The sequence below is a fragment of the Stegostoma tigrinum genome, chromosome 4 (genome assembly GCF_030684315.1).
Source record: "Stegostoma tigrinum isolate sSteTig4 chromosome 4, sSteTig4.hap1, whole genome shotgun sequence".
In the NCBI taxonomy this organism is placed as follows: domain Eukaryota; kingdom Metazoa; phylum Chordata; class Chondrichthyes; order Orectolobiformes; family Stegostomatidae; genus Stegostoma; species Stegostoma tigrinum.
The window spans coordinates 111,576,862-111,591,196 of record NC_081357.1 but is presented as its reverse complement, the minus strand read 5'-3'; the positions used below and the strand labels follow the sequence as shown (position 1 = coordinate 111,591,196).

Below are 14,335 nucleotides of genomic sequence, written 5' to 3'. Positions count from 1 at the left end.
TAACTTCATGAAGAGTATTGCAGGAGGTAGCGAAAAAGTGTGTGAATGGAAATGGCATACAAATCAGACTTCATCTTGCAGAACAGCAAAACAAGCTCCATGGTCTACTTCTATTTGTTTTGTTTTAAATGATAGATCTTTGCAATGAGGGATGTTAGAAATGTGAAATGGATAACATTCGCATTCTGGGTTTTAGCAGATCATTAATGTCACAAACTAAAACTAAACTCTTTTGGATTCTATATATCTTTAAGACAATATTTAAAGGAACACCTAGGAATATGGCATTGTCTACAGCTGTTCTTGCAAAATCAGGAAATGCCAGACTTGTTGCTAACAACTTACTTTATATTAATTTTCCACAATACAAGTTGAGAATGAAGTACAACAAAACAGTCAATGTCATTCCACTATTTACGAAAGTGTGACAGATAAATTGGGAAATTGCAAGACTATTAACCTGTCACCTGTTGGGAAGTGTAGTATGACATATGCATAATAAGCTGAGTAGTATCTTGCACTGCATCATACTAAACTTCCATAATTCTTCTTGAGTTCTACCCACAAAGGCCAGTCTGACTCTCATTGTCACAGATCCGAACCATGTGTAGAGAACAGGCAAGTAGGTTCTGTATTCATTCTACCTGGAACCGAGAATTTGATCTCTACTGTAAATGCGGCTGATTGAGCCAATCTCCACCCTCCAACAAGGGCTCCTGGAAGGAGTCTAAATTGCTGCTATACATATATGTTGAAACTTAGAATGAATAGGTAATGATGGTAGAAGCTCACATTTCTACCCACCATATGGTGCCCATGAAACTCTCCTGCTCATACCTTTGACATTTATTAGAATGATTTACAAGTTGATTGTCAACCTCTTTGCCCACATAATGAATACGCATTCTTTGGCTATCAAGTCTTGGAGTGCGACCTGGAGCTTCCGACTCAGAGGTAGTGAGCCAAAGGAGCTTCTCTGCAATTCTGTTCTATGATCTCAGACAATTCATTATCAAAATGTATTGCTCCAACATATATCACCTGGTTCTCGTGATTCATTTGTAATTATTATTCATTTTAGCAAAACATCTATGTCAAAGTCAATATTGTATGCTGGAAATCATTAAACACAAAATGGAACAGGAGACAAACTTGAACTAAGACTCACCTTGGGACAAATGAAATGATATAAAAATGATTGTTGATTGAGAACTGTAAATGCTCTATTTAATGACATATTTCATAAATGCAAAAGATAACTTTTTTTGCATCAAACTCAAATAAGCATTCATTCGCTAACTGACTGTACATAATTCATACGGGAAGGTCTTGTGTTGCGGCAGTAGTGCCTCTATTTCTGAGCCAAAGGATCTGGGTTCAAGTCTCACTTGTCCCAAAGGTGTCTTATGAAATGTCTGACAAGTTAATTCACTATAAATATCTTTAGAAGCATATTATTTTAAAATAGATTCATTTGGCTCGTATTTGAATGGGACATAATTTCTTTTGTATATCTGGCAAAATGAGAATAATTCAAAGTACTAACCGCCGATTCAAACAGTCTGTCTAAGAAAATCTGTACTAACGCATTTACTATGAAAATTTTTCATTTCTTTCAGATCAAAGATCATGTAAACCAGAAACAACAAGGTAAATTAATCAACCCACTTAAATTATCCTTCAGGCAGCCTAAAAATAATTCTGTTTCTTTTGGGGTTCTCTGGTCCAAAAAGTCTAGACTCACGGCCATTTGTCGCTTCATGTAACCGTTCTACCTGTGAAATGAAGTTTAAAACTAAAACCAAAGGCAATTGCCAAAAAAATTATACTGTTTCATGCCCAAGGTCTAGAAAAAATACACATATCCATGAGAATCATTTTACCGTCATGACCCAATGATTAAAATTAATGGCTGGAAAATTGGGAATGTCATGAATCAGAACATTGACTTCTGTATTTATTTTCTGCACTGTTGATTCGCTAGATTCAGAATGTCACAGCTAGAAGGAAATCATCCCATTGTGATTTCAATATTTTCTTTACATTGTGTATTGTATTCAAGGAGAACTTGTTACTTACACATATCATTCACCAAAATATATTCAGTACCTTCATTAGTTTAGATGCTTCTATTTTCAGATGTTAAAGCCAAATTCTAACATTCTGAATAATTGCCAGAAAGCATTCAACGTTCACATGAAGTTTCTATATCTGCTATTTTAACAAAGCTGTTAATGGGCAGACTTCCATTCTATCATGATCATGAAAACTGATTTTTAAAGCATATGTATTTTGTACTTTGAAAAACCTACAAAACGTGACAAAGTCTATTTGGCCTTAATAACTTATGCTAACTTGCTGGTTAATGTAGTTGCAATACATGTTCTAAACACATTTATGGTATAGTTATGGGTATTTATACATGCTACAGAGACAATACTCCCAAAGTAGTGAATAGTCAGGTATTATTGAACAAACTCGACATTGCCTTTCCTGAAGGCGTAGATGGATCGCTTCACTATTTTTGAGAACTTGGCAGAGGATAGTGGTGTTCTTTTATTTCTTGACTGGTGTCAATTTGTCCTTGTGCCGAACTGAAGGGACTGGTTTGAGACTCAAAGTGGAGTTATATGTGCCTACTCCACAAAACTGTGGTTCCATCACCATCCACTCTCCCTAATCTACATTGGCTTCCAATGCCCCAAGTTTAAATAATTCTGTGGCCTCATTTATTTCTATTTCCACATTTTCTCCAGATCAATCCTCTCTAAGAACTCTCTGGAGTGAAAGTGTGAATAGGCTGAGAACCAAGGGCTGTGATAGTGACCCATGATTAACCTGTGCCTATTCATAGTTATGAAAATGGCACACAAACTTTGTTAGAGATAGTAGGAACTGCCGATGCTGGAGTCTGAGATAACAAGCTGTGGTGCTGGATGAACACAGCAAGTCAGGCAGCATCAGAAGAGCAGGAAAGCTGACATTTCGGGTCCAAATGATATGTAATCCAATGGCAATCATATCTCAAAACAGAGGGTTTAGTTTGTCAGAAGATAGCACTGAATACTTACTGAAGTACATTTACTGTCAGGTTGTAAATGATAAAGAGTATCCTGGCTGCAGGTGGTTTGAAACCGGTTGCAGAGGACAATTTAGGCAGAAAGAAGAATGGAAATATAGCAACAAGCCAGAGGTGTGCACAACGATTCTACAGTGCAGCACTGAGCACCTTGGTGCAGGTGTTGGACAGGAAGGAAGAAATCTCCACGGATCAGGAGATCCTCCCGAAATTCAATGAGAAGAAAGTGAGGCTTGTCAGCGATGGCAACACTTTGGCCCAGGGAGTTGGATGTACTGAGGAAGTGCCATTACCTCACGAGAAGTTAGGGTCAGTGAGATCATCGACAATTGCCAACCGCCTGCCACATACCTCCTGTACAGCCCTTCTCCACCAACAATCTTCATCAAGCACAATACATGCCCCATTATCTGTCACTTTCACCACTTCAAATAATTCTGCAAAACCACTAAGTACATTTTAAAATCTTATTTTACCAGTAGCACTGATATGAGAATGGCTGAGGAGGAATCTCATTCCTGCTGTTGGACACACATTTCAGTTGTGAGTGTTTAAGTGAGGCCATTGGTTGGAGCAGGAAGGTCAAAAATGGCAGTGCTGGAGACAAGTTAGCATGAAATGTTGACAGGCATTACAATCTATGTGATATTCTTATCCCACCAATACTTAATACCTGCAATAATGCCCTCAACAAGATAGTCAGAAGTGTATATGCACAGTGCAGATGTAATTTTATTATTAAAAGGAGAACCCTAACAGACGGTATGAAGATCAACTTTTTGCCCTCTCTTTCTTTGATTCTAACCTCCTTTATATTTCTCACCCCTCACTTGAAGCCTTCAGCCAATTAGACCCAGTGCCATAGAGTTTCCTCCCTCAATGTATTCATCTCCCCAGTTCCTTCTCTTCCTTTTATAGCTCTTTTTTCCTTCTAGTTCTTACTTCTTTCCCCCATCATATCTGCACTTTACAGAGTTCTGCAGCTGCTACTAGTGTTAACAGCTATATCCCTATACCTCTGTCCCTCATTTGAGGCACAAAATAACGTGGCCAGGCTAAAGACTATTGTCAGCTCTCTTAGTAAATATACCTTGTATCTATATGCATAAAGTAACAAGCAATTTATCACTTTTAGTCACACTGTACACTAAGTAAAAGATTTAGAGTTCATTATCAGTGAGACATGGTTTAACTGCACATTACATCTACAGTTTATGACTTGAGTCTGATGGTATCCCTTCAAAAGCACAACTCTCTTATGAAGATTTTACACCTTTTCATTCGTCTTAACAATTTCTTAACTTAAATGTTTTCCTTTAATGACAGGTATTCAGAAACATTCTACTTAAAGTAGGAAAGAATGTTTCTACAACTTTTTTTTTAAGTTTCCTTACTTCAAATAGGATAAAAACAGCAATCATATATCTGGAAAATGACTGTTTGATTATGGTAAAATCTATATTGTTGCCATGCAGAGACAGACAGCTAAACTAAATCAGCCTTTCTACCTCTGTGTTCACATCACAATAAAATTAAAATCTTCAAAGACCCTCAAAATTGACAGCAATGGTTCTTGAGCAGGCTTTTGAAATAACCAATCTCAGACTTTGTGAATAATCAATTCTCGATGTCTGTTTGTATCTTAAACAAATGACTCAGCAATTTATTAACAATAACATAACTTCACCAGAGCAAAACTAAACAACAAAGTAATCTAATTGTCAGTGCTATAAACACAAGAACATTATTTTTGTCGCCATTCACATAAAAGACCAACAAACAAACACAGCTCAGGGATAAGTCAAAGAAAATAACGGATCCAGCCAGAGTACTTGAGTGGCTTTCACAATGGGTTGTTCCAATGGCATAGATGATGGTTCTCCTGATAGTTATCTGAAGATGTCTATCAGAGTCACCTTTACAGTTCCCTCAGATAAAGGCAATAATACTTATCATGTAGTTTCCTATTCTCTGAACTTCCAAGAGCTGCTTATGAGAGAATAGGCAGGGAACTTTCAAATCTTAATCTGTAGCATCAACAGTCAGATTCCTTCTCATAGAAAACACATTCAAAATCCAATTCATATTCTTCATGCTCCCTGACAGACTGAACTGCTCCTCCACAAGATTCCAATTACCATTCAACATCTACCATCTGCCTAAGCATAACGTCTTTTTCCAGACTTGCTGGAACAAGTTCCCAGGATTTGTCCTCATTAATGGCCAACTTCAGCTATCTGTTTAAATATAATGCTCTTCCCTGATAATGAAGCATCTGCAGACCCTCTTGATCAGGATCCAACCTACAATTAACCTCTAGGCTTGGCCTCATGAATACTCAAAAGATTTTTTTGGTCTGTTTTCTTTTTCATGCAAGCTTTTTTCCCTCAGTCTAAGAGTTATCTTTAGCTCACAGATCTTAGTTTACAACACCAACCAAAATTCATAAGAAGGAATAAAATTAAAATAGTGAAATATCAGAGAGGGCTCTAACAAGGCACAGTCACCATTTTCTTGCAAGAATAGTACCACTGAACGTAATGAACTTGTCAGAAAATAAGATAATTCCTATAAAATGATGATCACCAGGAATTGCTATTAGTGTAGAGAGAACCCCATATGTTATCTTGTCAGTCTGTGTTTTATATGATACTGTTTTTAGGATCCTTTTCTGTTTGCTTCAATTCCTAGTTTAACATTTCAAGACAAAATAACTCAAAATTCCATCTCAAAAACACCTGAAATGGTTCCAACAAACACAATCCACTCCACCAGTGCAATTTATTTGCTCTGTCTCCTCTGAACTAATAATTGCTACATAGATATAGAATGCATCAACTTGAACAAGGATCTTTGCTATTTCAATCTGCAAGAGAGGATATATCCAGTAACCTTTAAAGGAACTGTTCCTGAGATTCAGGCAGTGATGGCCAGAGACAAATCATTATTTTCCAGCGATTTATTACCTGGTTTCATGATTTCATACCTTTCTCTTATTTTGAGTTGGCATTTGGAACATATGTACCAAAATTAGTAACCTGAAGTAAAAAAATGGATCGGCTGAGAACAGAGAGAGAGAAAAAATGGCACACAGATGCAATTCAAATGGTTTATTTCAAGAGAACTGGGGTAGAGCTGTAATGTAATTTATGCATTGAGGTCCTGTGACTTTGTAAAATAGATCCACAATGAGCAGCAATCATAATAAGCTCCTCTATAGAGCTTACTGTATCTGTCATGGAAGATAAAACTTTACATATTTTAAATGTCTCATAGCTATCAGGTCTCCTGCTACTGTCACTTTTCATTGATGATGATAGGTGGGTATTTACATAATTTCAATGGTCAGAATGACAGAAGGTGAGAAGAAACTAACATCGAGCACACAACAATCTTATATGCATATATATGCCTTTAAGTGGCCTAGTGATCTGCTATATGGAGGTCTTAATAAATGGTTAACATTTAAACCATCTTCAATACCTTTTTGCCCAATTCTCTGTTAAATCCTAAATCAGGATGTTCCCAATTAATCCAATTAGATATTTTCTCCAGTTAATTTTACAGTGACTTAACTCTAAAATAGTCTGTCTAATGCTTTGTCCAATGTGCTATTTTTAATGATTCCATGCACCTGCTTAAAGAGAAAGCATTTATTAGCTTTTAGAAGTAAACATGCCAATATGTGTAATTTTTATGCTGACCACTGTTAATGTCCTCTTACCCAATATTAATGTAGAATTATTAGACTATAAGTGTGTGAACAAGTTGGAGATGTTGGAGATTAACATAAGTTAATAATGGGAGAATCAGATGCATCTGACTGAGGTCTCACTTCCTGTACGTTATGATTTAAGGGAATCCAAACCGAAAGGGCAACTCTGTACCTACATGGCCTGTCTGTGATTGATATCATTCCATAAAATACAATTGTGTATAAATATGTTTAAGATCTGCTGACAGAATGAAGTGCTTGTTAATTGATTTCACCTAACAAAATAAAACTTTCTAACCTGAACTCTATATGGGAGATAGGTTCAATAGGCCATATTCGAAACAGGCTAAACAATGTGAATAAATCAGAGTACATCAAAAATATGCTAAATGATCCAAATTGAATACGGGTGTTAAAACATAGGGACCACACAAGAACCAAGGAAATAGGTATTCATTTCCCCACCAGCAGAGAAGGTTAGGATGTTAGATGGAAACTACCTCAAGGTTATTGCATCCAGCCATTCTCCTATGCCTGTCCGCTAGCCCCTAAACCACATCCCTTACCAACGTCAACATGAGAATTTCCCTTCTTCTTCACTGGCATTTAACACTATCATTCTTACCAATGGAAATGCACTGATGTATGACTTGTAACATCAAATTATGCACAGAATGGGAGATTCTCCATCCTGGAATTTTGCCTGTGAGTTGGTTGCAAGATAATTCTGAGTTCCACAAACACAGCTTTTAAAAATAGCTGCCCTGACATCTGATTTTCAGCCCAGTACGGTGGCATGCTCCATTAGAATTTAGGCCAGGTGATTCCAGAAATATTGAGGTGAATGTTAAGTGAAGTGGCAGGTTGGCAGAAGGTTTTTTTTTCAGGACTCTGGCACTGTGTCCAATATGAAAAAGGAAAGAATAAAATATTGAATATCCCTACCCGATCCCCAGATTTAACATCTAACTGCCCCCTTGTCTGTCCACTCACTCCAATGCTCCATCCATGCTAACCTGTACCATCTCATACTCTATACCCACTCCATAACTCTTCACTGCCTTCATGTCAATCCACATCCCGATCCCCTTATAAGTCCAATTGAGTAACAATTTGGTCAGGAGGAGTCAAATCTGGCTACCAGGCACACAATCAATGATTCTGTGATAAAGTTTGGTCTCCAAAGATCCATTTTAAGTAATTATTGATTATCTTGACTTCTTCATAAAGGAGGCTGAAGGGCAAGCAAACAATTACTTCACTTGGGCATTCTCACATCACCCTGCACCACCCAAATGAGACAATCTTCTGGCAAGATGCCTAAGCACAAGGTTCTCCCCACTGATGTATGTCAAGGTCATGTAAATGCAGGAGTCATCCCATGATTCTAGTTACATTGGCAAGGTCACAACTATAAGCACCAGATACGTACTTCCCAGTATTTATGGTGCAGGTGATGTAGATTTTTGGCCCTCGTGTGTTTTTGCATAAATTGAAGAGTTAGGAGAAAACCTGAATTGTAGCACCTTTTATCATCCTAAGGATAGAAAATAACCACTTGCTTCTAGTTACATTTGAAGGATGAAGAGAGTCTTAGACAGCCCGGACGCCATGTCACTGTAGGCAGCAAATGTGATAAATCAATGTTGTCCTGTCAGAGTCTGGATCAATTGTTTGGCTTCCCATTGGGAGATTGGATGGCTCAAATTGCACAAGTTGATCCAGAATGACAATCATCATGTAATGGTAACAAAGATTCTCAAGCTATTTCCAAACCTCATTTATTGCTTTGTTCTGGAGGACACAGTTTTGCATTTCAATTCAACAGTGAATCCACCGTAGAAAGATCTATGAGGCTTAAATTCCTCTTTAACTTTAACAAGGTTATTCAAAGTTAAAAAAAAATTCATGATAAGATAATCTGTTTCACCGGTATTTTTGCAATACTTAAGATAGTGGAGTATGGAACAAAATCCTTCCCATTATTTATAAATTTCATTAGACTGTGACAAAGAAGGAGGTTACACTGATTAGATACTTGCAACTTATTATTTTATTCTTTTCCAATGTAATCAATTTAATTCATCTCCTGAGGCTGTAATTTTTTTTGCAAATTCAATTATATTTAACAGTTAGCCTGCTGATTAGGCAAAAACGGATTTAATTAATCACAAAATTACAAAAAAGAACTAATCACCACGATACAGAGTGAAAATTATATCATCTGTTATACAGTAATGAAATGTTACGAACAAATATATTAGTCAAGATGCATCTGGAGTGGACAAACTGTTTGATTTGTTGTTTCAAGACATTAATACACTTAAAATAATCATATTAATGAGCATCTGAAAGCTGCAACTTCATATAAATGCGTATTGATGGCTTTACAGGACAGTTGCCCACCAGTGCTGAAAATGTCTCTTCAAGATCCCATTTCGTTTTTCTTTCAAAGACTTCATTACAGAATGTTTAACCCTACAAGTGAACAAAGCAAAGTCTATTATGGAAAAGAGTTCTTGAGTTTTTTTTTTGGATAAACTGTCCATTGTGCATCTCTCGCCATCACTGGAAAACATACTCAGAGCTAGTATGCAATGAACGGCTGATTCAACATTGTCTATTTTATACCATCGCCCAAATTTAAAATTACCCACAGCTACCCAACAAGAGTGCCTGCTGGGAACAGAAAAATAAGTTACATTTCCTGAAGCCTTGTGAATTGCTTTTGGAAAGGAGCCGTTTTTGAGTTCTAATGTCTTCGTTTTTTATGCAATGGAAAGGAACTTTATATTGCACTGATTGAATAATGCAATAAATATTATCCACCATGTAAGATATTTGGATAAGTACATGAATTGAAATTTTTGGAGAGTTATGGGCCAGGCAGGCATGATTAGTTTAGTTTGGGCTTTGGCATGGACTGGTTGGACCAAAGGATCTTTTTCCATGCTGTATGGCTCTATGGCTTTATGTATCCTAACTTGTCCACTGGTAATGTACAGGGCACCAGGAACAGCCACACTAATGGAGCAGTCCAGGTTACTAAGGAAGTAATTTTTTTCACTGGCGCAAATTATTCAGTGAAGAGCTTGCAGTTTCATTGGAGTTGTACATGTGTTACCAGAGTTATTTGTGGGTTCTAAGCCACTGTTGCTATCAGCATGCACAACAGGTGAATCTGTGACAGCCACTTATCACCTTGAGGATGTCAAAACAGCCAGCAGCTGAGAGCGGGAAGTTGGGTCTCACTAACAGCCACCCCCATCCTTTCTCTCCATGCACATCAACAACTACGTTTCTTAGATTGGCCTGGATTCTCTCATCCTGGGATTCCACAGCTGTCCTTCCTGCAGCAGCTCCTCCCACCTTGGCAACATCAGCACCTCCAGTTGGCTGGCAGCTCTCATTGGCACTCCATACCCACCCAACCCCATGAACCCTGATACCCAGGTCATCATTCCAGAGGAAGGCCTACTGGTGGCATTGTAGCTGCCTGATTGAATTGTGGTTCTCTGGGTCTTCCTGAGATAAAGCCAGTGTGGGTCTTTCATCAGACCCCCTCCAAGTTTCCGCAACAGGCTTCCATCCATGACATTAATTGGTGCAGATGGGGAGCCCAGGGATTGGCAGAAAACAATGACTCAATGTGTTTTATCCCCTTCTCCCCTCTACTTTCATCCTACCCCTCTCTGACCTAAAGTTAGAAGAGCCCAGAGAGTTAGGAACTGGGACGACTCACCAATAATAGATGTTGGTAATCCCATCTCAGCAATCATTGCGTCATGGTACAACTCAAAATGATCAAGTAACATGCACTCTTTCTCCTCCCCGGTCTCTCCTCTTCCCTGCTGAGGGATGACCTCCAAGTATTTACAAATTGTCAGACAAGGCACAACACCAACGATGAGTAGTGCTGAGATACTGGGGACAATTCATTGATAAAGAAAATGCAAAAGAAAATCCACAGACATCATATGGTCCAGTATCACAGGTGAAATGTCATGTGCCCAGAATGTCATCACACCAAACCTTTGTAATGCCTCGCTCCTGGGTGGGCAGCCTGGTGTTGGATAATGTAGGCCTGTGTTTTCTGCAAGTTGAATAGTACCAGATGATTTACAAGCAAATGAAACTTACAGCAAAGGCCGCCAAAAGGGTGTTTGGATCCACACACTATTTATATGTGCACTGGGCCTGAATTAGTTTCAGGCATGAGCATAGCTTCAGGGCATTTCACCCTTTCCCAATATGGTGGGACATACAGACACTTCCAGCTGGAGCCCTAAGTCTAACCTTAAGCTTAACCAGATGGCCGGAGCATGTCCTTTCTGCCCATCATACTGAAACCTTGGGAAAACATCTGACATCCGACAAGCACATAATCCCTGATATTGAGGGGGTTTTTTTCAAAGTTAAACAACTGTTGCTTTGAAATTCTCTTTTTGAGTACACTTTCAGTCAGAATTTCTGAACCTTCCAACTGGGAGGTAAAGCATACACCACTTCAATATTTTTCATGCCATTGGGTCATACAGTTTTAAAGATGCTAAATAGTCATTCTGAATTTCAGCATATTGTAATCGGCTGCATATCACTTAATAACTCTTCCGAATTTCTATTAAACTATGCAATCTGAGGTGAGAAATAAACCTGACCCTTGTGTCCTCTCCAACAAAGAAGCATGAAAGAGCAAGCTGGGTCCTGCAGTGATGTTAAGAGAAAAGCAAGCATACTCATGTGTGATAGCCTTGTTCTGGTTGCATACCAGCTTGACGTTAAGTCAATGGACACCCTTCCTGTTGATGAATTTTCCTGATCTCTTATTCAGCATCTCAATGGCCACAAGGCTGCAACAGGTCATGCCCTGCACCTGGGGCAGACTTGCATGGAAACAAATCTCATTGTCTCTGTGCATAAGTCCTTGTCCTTCTGAAATTGTATGAAAAACCCAGGCCTGACACACAGGACATTAACAACCTACACGAAACGCAGTTCCTCAAATGAGCGCGAGTCAAAGACGTTTGAATTCATAGTGACTTTAATTAAGATGTGGTGCCCAGTACTGTGAGGTCTGAGGTCTTTCTCAATGTCAGCGCAAATCTCAACGACCATCTGCCCACAGACTCCAGCTGACAAGGGATCATTTTCCTCAGTGGCACATTCCATCTTGAGGGCATAGTCTTTATTGTCTTTTTGCCCCTCCTTTCTATACTATTCCCCTCTTCGTGCACAGGCTTCTGCATTGGCTCCTGAGGATGGAGATGCTCAGTGGTCCTCAACCTTACCTCAGAGTACCTGAATCCCAATCCATGTGTTTATTTGCAATGAGCTACATTCACAATACTTCTTGGGCCCACCTCCCAACATAGCTCACACCTCACTGTCTCCCAGAGAGTTAGGACCCCCTCAACTGACTAAGTGATCACAGTCCACTTGCTCCATTAACTACACTGGCAAGATGACAATTATGTTAATGAATGGGCATCATTCTTGGCCATACACACTTTATAAATCCCTTTTATTGAATGATGTGACCATGACTGGCTCCCCAGTGCATCTTATCATTTAAGATAACAAAGTGTGGAGCTGGATGAACACAGCAGGCCAAGCAGCATCTCAGGAGCACAAAAGCTGACGTTTCGGGCCTGGACACTTCATCAGAGAGGGGGATGGGGAGAGGGAACTGGAATAAATAGGGAGAGAGGGGGAGGCGGAGCGAAGATGGACAGAAAACAAGATAGGTAGAGAGGAGAGTATAGGTGAGGAGGTAGGGAGGGGATAGGTCAGTCCAGGGAAGACGGACAGGTCAAGGAGGCGGGATGAGGTGGTAGGTAGGAAATGGAGGTGCGGCTTGAGGTGGGAGGAAGGGATGGGTGAGAGGAAGAACAGGTGAGGGAAGCAGAGACAGGCTGGGCTGGTTTTGGGATGCAGTGGGTGGAGGGGACAAACTGGGCTGGTTTTGGGATGCAGTGGGGAGAGGGGAAGAGATGGGCTGGTTTTGGGATGCAGTAGGGAAAGGGGAGATTTTGAAGCTTGTGAAGTCCACGTTGATACCATTGGGCTGCAGGGTTCCCATGCGGAATATGAGTTGCTGTTCCTGCAACCTTCGGGTGGTATCATTGTGGCACTGCAGAAGGCCCATGATGGACATGTTGTCTGAGGAATGGGAGGGGGAGTGGAAATGGTTCGCGACTGGGAGGTGCAGTTGTTTGTTGCGAACTGAGCGGAGGTGTTCTGCAAAGCAGTCCCCAAGTCTCCGCTTGGTTTCCCCAATGTAGAGGAAGCCACACCGGGTGCAATGGATACAATCTACCACATTGGCAGATGTGCAGGTGAACATCTGTTTGATATGGAAGGTCATCCTGGGGCCTGGGATGGGGGTGAGGGAGGAGGTATGGGGGCGAGTGTAGCACTTCTTGCGGTTGCAGGGGAAGGTGCCGGGTGTGGTGGGGTTGGAGGGGAGTGTGGAGCGGATAAGGGAGTCGCAGAGAGAGTGGTCTCTCTGGAAGGCAGACAAGGGTGGGGATGGAAAAATGGCTTGGGTGGTAGGGTCGGATTGTAGATGGCGGAAGTGTCGGAGGATGATACGTTGTATCCGGAGGTTGGTGGGGTGGTATGTGAGGACGAGGGGGATCCTCTGGGGGCGGTTGTGGCGGGGGCGGGGTGTGAGGGATGTGTTGTGGGAAATGCGGGAGACGCGGTCAAGGGTGTTCTCGACCACTGCGGGGGAAAAATTGCGGTCCTTGAAGAACGTGGACATCTGGGATGTGCGTGAGTGGAATGCCTCATCCTGGGAGCAGATGCAGCAGAGGCGGAGGAATTGGGAATAGGGGATGGAATTTTTGCAGGAGGGTGGGTGGGAAGAGGTTCTTCCCCTCTCCCCACTGCATCACAAAACCAGCCCAGCTCCTCCCCTCCACCCACTGCATCCCAAAACCAGCCCAACCTGTCTCTACTTCCCTAACCTGTTCTTCCTCTCACCCATCCCTTCCTCCCACCTCAAGCCGCATCTCCATTTCCTACCTACCACCTCATCCCGCCTCCTTGACCTGTCCATCTTCCCTGGACTGACCTATCCCCTCCCTACCTGCCCACTTATACTCTCCTCTCTACCTATCTTGTTTTCTCTCCATCTTCAGTCCGCCTCCCCCTCTCTCCCTATTTTTTCCAGTTCCCTCTCCCCATCCCCCTCTCTGATGAAGGGTCTAGGCCCGAAACGTCAGCTTTTGTGCTCCTGAGATGCTGCTTGGCCTGCTGTGTTCATCCAGCTCCATACTTTGTTATCTTGGATTCTCCAGCATCTGCAGTTCCCATTATCACTGCATCTTATCATTTGATCTGTTTCAGATCCACCATGGCTTTCCTGAAAAAATTGCAGACTGTTCCTTAATGAGTCAACAGCAAGCTTGGGTCTCACCTTTCGCCCACACCACTATAACTTTTGATTGACCAAACAGCATCCGAAATGCAGGACAATGCTGCATGCCATTCACCTCAGTTCCTGACCCAGTTAGTCACTTAAATCTTGTCCCTTTAAT

The 14,335-nt window shown here is 40.8% G+C and overlaps 1 protein-coding gene across 9 annotated transcripts in view; it reads right to left on the bottom strand.

Annotated features, from left to right (window-relative positions):
• Positions 1 to 8,559: 8,559 nt before the first annotated feature.
• LOC125452535 (doublecortin domain-containing protein 2) overlaps positions 8,560 to 14,335 on the bottom strand; it is a 128,012-nt gene continuing 122,236 nt past the window's right edge. For all 9 annotated transcript variants that reach the window (XM_048531075.2, XM_048531079.1, XM_059645602.1 and 6 more), the window contains one exon: positions 8,560 to 9,272. The gene's annotated coding sequence lies outside the window, so the exon portion shown is untranslated. The remainder of the gene's footprint in view (positions 9,273 to 14,335) is intronic.